Source organism: Dipodomys spectabilis, unplaced genomic scaffold (assembly GCF_019054845.1).
Source record: "Dipodomys spectabilis isolate Male_0828 unplaced genomic scaffold, ASM1905484v1 ptg000021l, whole genome shotgun sequence".
In the NCBI taxonomy this organism is placed as follows: Eukaryota; Metazoa; Chordata; class Mammalia; order Rodentia; family Heteromyidae; genus Dipodomys; species Dipodomys spectabilis.
Window position 1 is genome coordinate 1,781,673 of NW_024870698.1, and position 10,105 is coordinate 1,791,777.

Genomic DNA, 10,105 nt, shown 5'->3' on the forward strand with positions numbered 1-10,105 from the left:
GTAAAGAATGCAATGTATAGCCTGGTGCTCGTGGCTCACATCTGTCATCCTAGCTACTCAGGAGGCTGAGATCTGAGGATCACAGTTCAAAGCCAGCCCAGGCTGGCTTATCTCCAATAAGTTACTCAGAAAAGGCCAGAAGTGGCACTATGGCTCAAGTGGCAGAGTGCTAGCCTTGAGCCAAAGAGTCTCAGGGACAGCACCCAGGCCCTAAGATCAAGCTCTAGGACCAGCACAAAAAAAGAAAAAGAAAAGAATCCAGTGTGTGTCATTTTGTTATGACAGCCCAAATGGACCAAGACATGCTGAAAGGGAGTGTTCTCATTTGTATGGGTGTGTTGTAATAGGGCCTGCTATGTCCATCTCCTTTTATAGAGCTCATGGCTGAGAGGCTGGAGCACAGGTGAGAGGTGACCAGGAGTAGCAAAGTGGCCTCCCTGTCTCAGAGTCCTGCGCTTTCTTCCTTGGCTCCTAAGCCTTCTTTGATTCCTGTTCCTGTTCCAAGCTGAAGTTTCAGTGGGAGGATGTTTGGAAGATAAGCTCAGTAGAAAAATCACAGAACTCACCAAAGTTGTCATATTCAGAGGTACAATGTATTTTTTCGTGTATTTTCTTATTTATTTCACTGGTCTTGGGGCTTGAACTCAAGGCCTGGGTGCTGTCCCTGAGCTTTTCTTTGCTCAAAGCTAGGATTCTACCACCTGAACCACATTTCTTTTCTTGGCTTTTCTGGTGCTTAATTGGAGATAAAAGTCTCACAGACTTTCTTGCCCAGGCTGCATTTGAACTGTGATCCTCAGATCTCAGCCTCCTGAGTAGCTAGGATGACAGGCATGAGCCTCCAGCATCCAGGAAGTGTTCATTTATTACAATGAAAGGACACAGGTAATTAGCAGCAGCAAGAAGCAGCACACAGGGCAGGGGTCAGGCATCAGCTTCCAGTTTCCTTCTAGTGGAACTACTTTTTTCAGTAATGAGTGACAACACAGATGGAGTACTGACAATCAAGAACATTGTCCTGAGCCTTGAAGTCCAGAGTTTTTATTGGGGGACCGCCAAATTGGACACCATTGACTCAGCCAACTTAGGTTAGAACCCAGTCTCACAGAGACTGAGCCAGGACTCCCATTGTAAACCACAATGTTAGTCCAGACTACCGACTATAGTTCAACACCTCCAAGGAAACAGGCAATCCAGCAGAACATTCAAGAGGCTGAGGGATTATTACATCCTAGATGTCTAGGGGAAGAAACCACATCATTCTTGGAAGAAAGTTTGTCTTTTTTCTAAACATCAAGCCCCCTTCTGCATTGTCTCCATTGCCAGCATTCCTCCACTTGGTCCAAGAGCTCCTTCCTAGGTCCTCATGCAACCTCCTGAGGAAGGCCCAAAAGATTCCATCATCTCTGTATTCCGAGTGAGTCAGCTGAGGCTCAGAGAGAGCAAGAAACTTCTCCAAGGGAATATGAGTTGCTCTCCTTTTCTCCTGTCCTGACCCTGCATACAATGTCTTGGGGCTCCAAGGACTTGGGGCTCCACCCAGGTGCCAACGGGCATAATGGCTTTAATGGGCCAGCAGCTGAGCAGAAAAAATTAGTCACTGGAAGGTCAGAAGACTGAGGTCAGCTGAACTTCATCTTAAATGGTTAAGGATCTAAATGTTTTTAAATTGGCCTAAACCCACTGCAATGAACCTACAATTAGCCGTCCAACTGCCTTCTCTGATTGTGTGTGTGAATAGAATTTCTGTCCTTTTTTGAGCTGGAGGAGGGCACAGAATTAGAGGAAAACAGGTGAAAAAATACAGCAGAGGGCCCATCAGCTGCACTGGACATTGATGAAAGTGAACTAAGCAACTCAAGGGCAGCGATGGGAGGGAGGGAAGGAGAGGGAAAGAGGGAACAGCTGACACCGTGTGAAAGGAAAGAAATGTACATACCACCCCGTGTGGAAGAAATAGTTTTATTGTTGAAGTTCGTAGAGTTCATAAGCTTTGTAGATGAAGATAATGACGATGGTCACTGTAAAGGTTAAAAAGTGTTTGTGACTTTCGCTGAGCATCACTATGCCACAGCACTGTGAAATGTATGCGACCATTTAATCTCAGTAAAGAAATAGTTGGAGAAAAATGTGTGTGTGAGGTTAATTTAGCATGCATTAATGGTTTTCTGTCAATTTTTACATGTGTCCAAAAACAGCTTGCTTTCTCCATGTTGGGATGCTGGCCAGACTTGCTCAGAGAGGAAGGAATCCCAGAGGTCACGTGTCTGCACACACAGCTGGGAAACAGGCCTTCAGCCCTGCCAGGTGACATCTCCACCCTGACCCAGAAGTCCAAGTCCTCTGTGATGCACAAGCCTCGAGTCCTGGCAGAGAAACAACTCAGCCTTAGCCTTAGTCCTGCCGTGAGCTGATCCCAGCTGCTGCCCAAAGCTCTGGGACAGAAGCGATTGCTAAGGTAACCATGAGGCCCCGAAGGACGCCGTGAGGATGCACAGCAGCAGCTGCTGCCGCCGTCCGGTGTACAGCCTGTACCCTGCTCCCAAGGGCTCCCACGAGAGCCCTCTCCAGCTGAGGCCTCCGCCCGCAGTGTGCAGGGCCGCGTGGAGCCTTCAGGGCCTCTGTTATGTTACTGCTGGGTCATGGAGACCTCTCCCAGCTGGGGAGACTGAGGCAGAATTGGAACTTGAGCTCAGTGGTCCTGAAAACAATCTCCAACCCTCTGAGAAAGGGAGACTGTTAGGAAGATAGAGATAAAAAGTGGTGGATGTAACACATGGCTGAAAACTGGTGTCGGTCCTATTACTTCTTGTTCCCATGCAGAGAGAGCTGTGTGCTGGAGAAAGGCTCCGGTAGTTGGTAAAGTTAAGGACCTTAACTTCCTTGCGCAGGTGTTTTCGGTTCTAAGGAGTTTAGACTCTGACACATTATGTTGAACTCTAAAGAGCAAAGTTTGATTCATCTCCTTGGCTATTCTTAGCACCAGACTTAATGGTACCGCTTGTAAAATTATAACCGAGTTTATAATCGTTCAAAAAAACAAATACATGTTTTCCAGGGATAAGCTGTAGATGACAAAAGTTACAATTTTGAAAAAAAAAGAAAAAGGTCTAGCAATTGGCAGGTCTTATTTCCATTGGGCAAGGCATTTTAGGGTAATAATTATGATTGACAGCATTATACCCTATCAATCCCTTATTATAATTAGGAAAACATGTACATATCACAAGTTTAGAGATCATTGGCATGGTAACATATTTTCCTAAGCGTTTAAAAGGCTAGTCAATCCCCAGTGAACCTAAGGAAGTGGGTACTTTATTTGGTCTCATTTTATAGACCAAGTATCTGAGGCTTGGAAATAGTAAATGACTTGCCTAAGGGTTTACCTTTATTTAGCTATTTATACCCTTATTTAGCTATCATAGCTAAAAAACATAATTAAAGTGAGGTTTATTCTGGTTCTAGAACTTAAGCTATTTATCCTTTTGGACCCCTAATTATACCGAACTACTTTATGTATCCTTTTCCAGAAAAGTCTTACTAACTTATGAACCCCAACCAAAAAGCAGGAAAATCTTGACAGTCTTTTTCAACAGTGGTTTTATAGTTCTTAATCATCTTTGCAGTGATCTGATAGGCAAAAAAAGTCTCTTTCTTTTGTTTTAGTTTGTAATTTTTAAGTTGAGAGATTGTATATTACTGACCAGGATCTATACTAGCTATAGCCTTTATGTCTTCAGGAACCTATTTTTTGTACACCCTTCCTTCTCTTTCATTGGGCACTGTCATATTAATTTGTATTGTGATGCTCTGTTTGTAATGGAATTTTCATTTTTATCAAAATTGTAAGCTGACCCTTTCCATGTGGTGTGTGTGTGTCAACTTTTATGCTTAGACTAAAATCAAGTGTGATCTCCAACGGACATAGAGAGAACAAAATGGCTTTCAAGTGTTTGATCTATACACAGAAGGGTATAGAATGAAGTTAAAGAATGAAGTTTTATTTGCTGGAGATTGTGGTGTTAAGTGTAATAAGTCAGGTCAACATGGACAGGTACCCCATGTTTTACTCTCCTTTGTGGGAGCCTGGGGTAAATCAACCAAACCAAACCAAAGAAAACCAACATCATGAAAGTGAAAAGGAGACTATTGTGGAGATAAAGGGGGGAGGAGAAGGTAGAAGGAGGAATAAGAAAGAATATAGAGGGGGTGGATGTGATCCAAGTACATGAGATCCATGTATAGAAATACATGGAAATGCCTTAGTTTGGACAACTAATACACACTGATAGTAAGAGCCACCTGATGAAAACAACAGAAAGGGAAATGGCCTGCTCTAGATGAAACTCAGGAGTTGCAAGGCTCTGAGTTCACCAATACCTAGAAGACTTCAATTCCCAGCTAGGATGCTACAGATACAGCCTGGGCTTTCCAATGGGGTCAGCAGCTTGCTAGGGGGATTATCTCATGGCCTAATTAGACAGTCGGAAGTAAAAAGGAGCTTTGCAAGTGGAGGGAAGGGCTACATTGCCATCAGTCATGTATGTTATAATGACACAGCTAATTACTGCCACTTTAATTAGGAAATCACAAGGAAGGTAATTTACAGCAGCGGCAGGGTGCTGTCCTCAGGGGAGGGGGGGGGAGAGGGGGGGTGGTGGTAGTGGATCAGCCCACAGCTTGGGTTTGGAGACTTGCAGGGTGGGGGGTTCAGTCGTGGTGACTAATGTATAAGGGTAGATAATCTCACTTTTCCAGATCTTGTCCATCTATCTTGAAAAATGAGGGCTAGATAATGAAGCTTATTTCATCCATCAGATAACATCACCGATGAAAATAAAATCTCCAAACCCTTCAAAAATGCAAGGAGTTAGCCATGTATCTAGATCTTTTCTCTCTGCCCAGGGGAGCCCTGCTTTCCTAGAGAAGAGAGATTTTGTGTTTATGTTTACTCGTTACTGACCACTGGTTTTCATTGATCTTTTAAGGTAACAGAGACATGAATACAACACTCCATCATCCCCATAAATACCAGGCTGGGTGCTATTTGTTATGTTTGCTTTGCTCTTTTCTGTGAGACAGATTTGCCTCAGACTCTTGGGACCATGGTGGTGTATATCTAGTCTAGCTCAATCAGGCAACAGCTGTTTCCTATATGTACTGCAGTACCCGAACAGTGATCCTTTGGAATTCTTCCCAGTTAGTGTGTGAATAAATGGATGGGTGAAGTAGAGTGGGATTTCCTGGATATAAACTACTTCCTCCCTTGATAGGACAGGGTTTTGCAGCATTCACAATGAATCTTCCAGACAAACCTTCCTTAGCAAGCACAGACCAGTCAGAAAGACATTCTGGACACGAGGCCTCTTTCCTGGCCATTGATAACTCATCAACCACCTTCCTGACCAGCTAGGAGGTATTCTTTATACCCCCTCTATATTTGAGGAGTGGCAGGTCCAGTGCCAGGACTTCTGTTACAACAAGCATCAGGATGAGCCATGACCAGAGATTTGGCAAAGCAAAAGGGACACTGGTAAGTTCTGCTTTAATTCTGAGCTTTGATCACGTCATATCACCAGCCCTATTGTGAACACCTTACATTGCTGGACCAGGGGTCAAGGAGAGACTATTGGAAAAGTTCTGGGCAGCTGACAGATCTATGTTGCTCTGCTCCATGCTTCAGGATTCCTTAGGGAGGAAAATGATGCTGCAACAATAGAAGCGGGGTAACCAGAACAATCCATCCATAATCCATTTCTAAAAATAACCCACAGCAAAGCCAATCTATGGAGAATTAGAATCATATGAGAGTCTGGAAAATGTGAGCTGAAAGGAGGCAGAAGGAATGGAAAATCTGTTGTGTGTGCATGCTTCGGTCAGAAAATGATTTCAGTTAAAAAAAATTATCAGCTCTCCTGCAGAGATGTCCTGGTTTCTCTGGAATACGTTGTAGCTAAGGATCAGCACTGTGGTTAGATGGGTGAAGGTTGACTCTTGGCTCTGGAACTTCCTACCTAGGTGACTGGTTGTGAAAAGAATTTCCTGTGACTCAACTTGTGCAGACTGTGCAATGTCTGCCTAGCCTCGCTCACTGGACAGCTCAGCCTCGAATTTGCTCAGAACTCAGGGACTGCTCCAGCTGAGTGACAGCTAGAAAGAACTCAATGTCATGATTTCCCTGTAAGAAATAAAATCAGATAAAAGTGGGTGCTGTCTACCAAGCAGTGTTCCGGGCTGGAGGAGCAGATGGACAAAGGCTGGGTTCAGTTTTCTGTGTGCGGATCACTGAAGGATGGCAGAAGGCACTGCAGAAGTAGACATTGCTTTACCGGAGCCACGCTGCCCCGGGTCGGCTCTGGGTTTGTCTGAGCCCAGCTCATTTCACATAAACAGCTCTGTGCCGGCCTTTCCAATTCCACACGAATTGCCTTGAGATGTTTTTCACCTGGTTCCCAGGCAAGGTTTAACTAACTCCTCCTGGCCCCGGGGCTTGGTGACTGAGACCTCAACCTTCTCCTCCTCCCCTCATTGCAAAGGTCCTCCTTGCTCCTCTACCCCTCCGGCTCGTGAGTGTACCCTGCCCACTTCCACCGCAGCATGTGCACTTGCTGGCCTTCCAATAAATTCTTCTAGCTCAGGTCTTGTCCATTGCCTTTGGAGGTCTTGAGCATTCAGGGTTAAGAAATCATCAAGTCTTCCCACATGCCTTGTTACCGCAATAGCACAGGCCACTTTCTGAAATATGCAGCCATTGATACGTATCATCTATGCTGTCCACTGAAACATGAACTTCCAAGAAGGGAACCTCACCTGCACTGTAGGTTACAATGCCTGCGCCTGGATCTGCAGGGTCATGGCAAAGAGCAAAGGAATCTCCCACAAGACATTTCGTGTTGAACCAGTGGGTCACATCCATTCTCTCTCCTTCTACTCTGGGGATGACAGATTTGGAGTCACATGGTACCTTGGCCCAGTGCACAGGGCTTTCTGCATGACCCTTCAGAAAGGTTCTCTTGCCTACAGCTGGGGACAGAGTCCTGGAGTGCACTAGGAGGAATATGATTTTCATGTGTGTGTGCGTGTGTGTGTGTGTGTGTGTGTGTGTGCGTGTGCGTGTGTACAGAGAAAGAGAGAGAGAGAGAGAGAGAGTATTCTGGGGCATAAACTCAAGGCTTCTCTTTGCTCAAGGCTAGCACTCTATCACTTGAGCTACAGCTCTACTTCTGGCTTTTTGGTGGTTAGTTGGAGACAAGAGTCTTATGACTTTCCTTCCCTGGGTGGCTTCAAACTATGATCTTTTTTTTTCTTTTTTTTTGGGGGGGGGGTCAGGTTGTGGGCCTGAACTCTGGGCCTGGGCGCTATCCCTCAGCTCTTCAGCTTAAGGCTAGTGCTCTACTACTTGAGCCACAGCATCACTTCCAGCTTCTTTTTGCTTATGTGGTGCTGAGGAATCGAACCCAGGGCCTCATCCATGCAAGGCAAGCGCTCTACCACTGAGCCACCTTCCCAGCCCTCAAACCATGATCTTTAGCTCTCAGCTTCCTGTGTAGTTAGGATTACAGGCGTGAGCTACCAGCACCTAGCCTTAATATGGGGGTTTTGAGGAAGACCTAGAAGCCCTTGGCTCTAAACCTGCTTTTTCTTTTTAAAAAATATTTTTATTGTAAAATACTATACAGAGGGGTTACAGTTACATAAGTAAGGCAATGTGCACATTTCCTGTCGAGCATTGTTATCCCTCCTTTGTTTTTCCTCTACCATCCCTTTCCTCCCCACCTCCCCAACTCCTCCCTCACCAAGTTGTAAAGTTTGTTTTCACCATAGTGTCTTGTACAAATCTCATTGTTACAATGGGTCAACCTGTATCCTTGTTTCAGCATTTTGTTATTTCCCTTCCCCTCTCTAAATTAGAAAAATGTATATACAAGGTGCAAGGCACTGTAATCAAATACAGTGAAAACAGGGCTTATACCATGGGGGGAAAAACATACAAAAGAAACCCAAAATACTCACATTAAACTTGCTTTTTCCTCTAGGTAGCTGCCTGGCTTTAAGCAAATGACAGTACTGGAACACAGATTTTAAATAAAGTCTAGGCATCTGTTAGCCAACTTCTGGCACCTAAATCCTATCTTAGTCTCTCCATTCATTTCCTGGGGAAAAAGAGAGGTAAAGGCTTGGACCCAAAGTTCTGAGAGTGAGGTGTCAGGCTAAAATCTCCTTTAGTGGGCAGAGAGTCACTGAAGCCTGAACTCAGGGCCAGCCTTTCAGGGTTTGATTCAGCATGTCTAGAAGGGGCCCTGGAATCTGCACTGCAACCCTTTTCCAGGTGATAAGATGCTGGGATCCACGGACCAGCCTGCGAGGTGCACTGCTCTGGCGCTGGGGCTCCATGCCGTGGCGGGCAGCATGACCTGGGTGGACAGTGCTGTGGATTCACTCATTTGGAGGCGGACACAGTTATCCCTGGTTTGTAGACATGGGCAGGTGTGGGATGGCAGGTCACAGCCAGCCACTTCTCCTTGAACTTCCTAGTGATAGATACATAGCCCCCATGTCCTTCCACAAGGTTCCACAAGCTGCTTCAACCCCAGCATCCTCATCCCTGACGTGCAAGGCCCCAGTCACCTCCCTGCCCACGTTGCCACGGTTTGACTTCCTGCAGTGTGGCTCACTGCTTCGGACAAGCTACTTACCCTTTCCAGGAAATGGACACCATCACGTATTTCATAGAGAAGTAGAGATAAAATAGGAGAATGCAGCTGAGTCTAGCACAGGCCTTTCCCCCAAAATCACCCTAGCTGTTAAAAGATGTTTTAAGCTTTGTAAAAGGCCACCAGGCTGCCTTTCCTAACACACTGATCTTCTCCTTTAATTATTATAACAACCCAATGTACAATTCCGCTCAAGCTTCCCTTTCTTCTTCTCTGTTCACAGGATCAGATCCAAGATGCGTGGTAAAGAATTACAACGCTTTGAGACCCAGCCTCTGTCTTCAAGTTGATTCCCTCCTGAAGCTTTCTGTTGGCTCTGTGCAGTAGTTTGCGGAAGATCCTACTTCAGTCTTGCATGCCTTGCTCTTCCTTCCCTTCTTATGGGTCTAAGGTCTAATCCTGCTCTCTCCTCACCCCCAAAGAAGCTCAACTGTACATCCTCTACAACGGCTCCTCTTTTATTCACCCAACTATGCCAGAAAGGATTACAAGGTGTTAGGGCTTCCGAGGCAATCATAGTAGAACCTTTCTACACGGGTCATTCTCCTACAGCTAGCACCCTGGCACTTGTCATGTGGGGTCAAGACTGCTGGGTCAGTTTAACCACACACAAGTTCTGTGCTGTGCCACACAGACACTATGCAGTCAAGTCCAGCAGGATACTTAGGCATTCTTCTTCTGCATTTCACTTCCTGGTTCACCTTGGCATGAATAACTAGCCTTTGACCTTCCCTGCGTTTACATCCTTATGTAAACATAGCTAAACGAATAGGCTCATTGAAAAGAACTGAGGTTTTGAAAGTACCCTCTTAGTAGGATGATCACCCTGAAAATGCCTGTTCACTCTGCGGTTACCGATCTAAAAACAGTGCCAACTTTGCTCCCCAGAACCCATCTCCTCCATGGCTTTCCCACTTGCCCAAACGGAAGTTCTGTGTTCAAGGCAAAAATACGGACTGATGCCTGATTCTTCATTTCTTTAAATATCAATCAATAGTAAATACAGCGTTCCTACACTAGGTAAAAAAAAATACGCCTCTCATTAACATGTTAATGTTCCTATCTTATGCGTAGACCAGCAGTGCTGTTTTCTCTGCATGGCTGAGGCTGATCTCTACTTTCCAGTTCCCTAGAAGTAACTCCCTCCCACAGCTGATTTCCTCCCAGCAACTTCCCCTCTCCAAGACATACATTCCTCTTTAATCGAATTAAAGGCACAATCTAAACCATCCGGCGTGCCCAGGGCATGAAGGAACACCACTCCCTCCTCCAACTGCACCCCTGCGGTAGCTCCCAGGCGGCCTCCAACAGCACACTGTGGCTCTCCTGCTCTGTGAATTTATGAACTGCTTTTGCCTCCACACCTCCTTGCTGTTAAGTTTGTACTCATG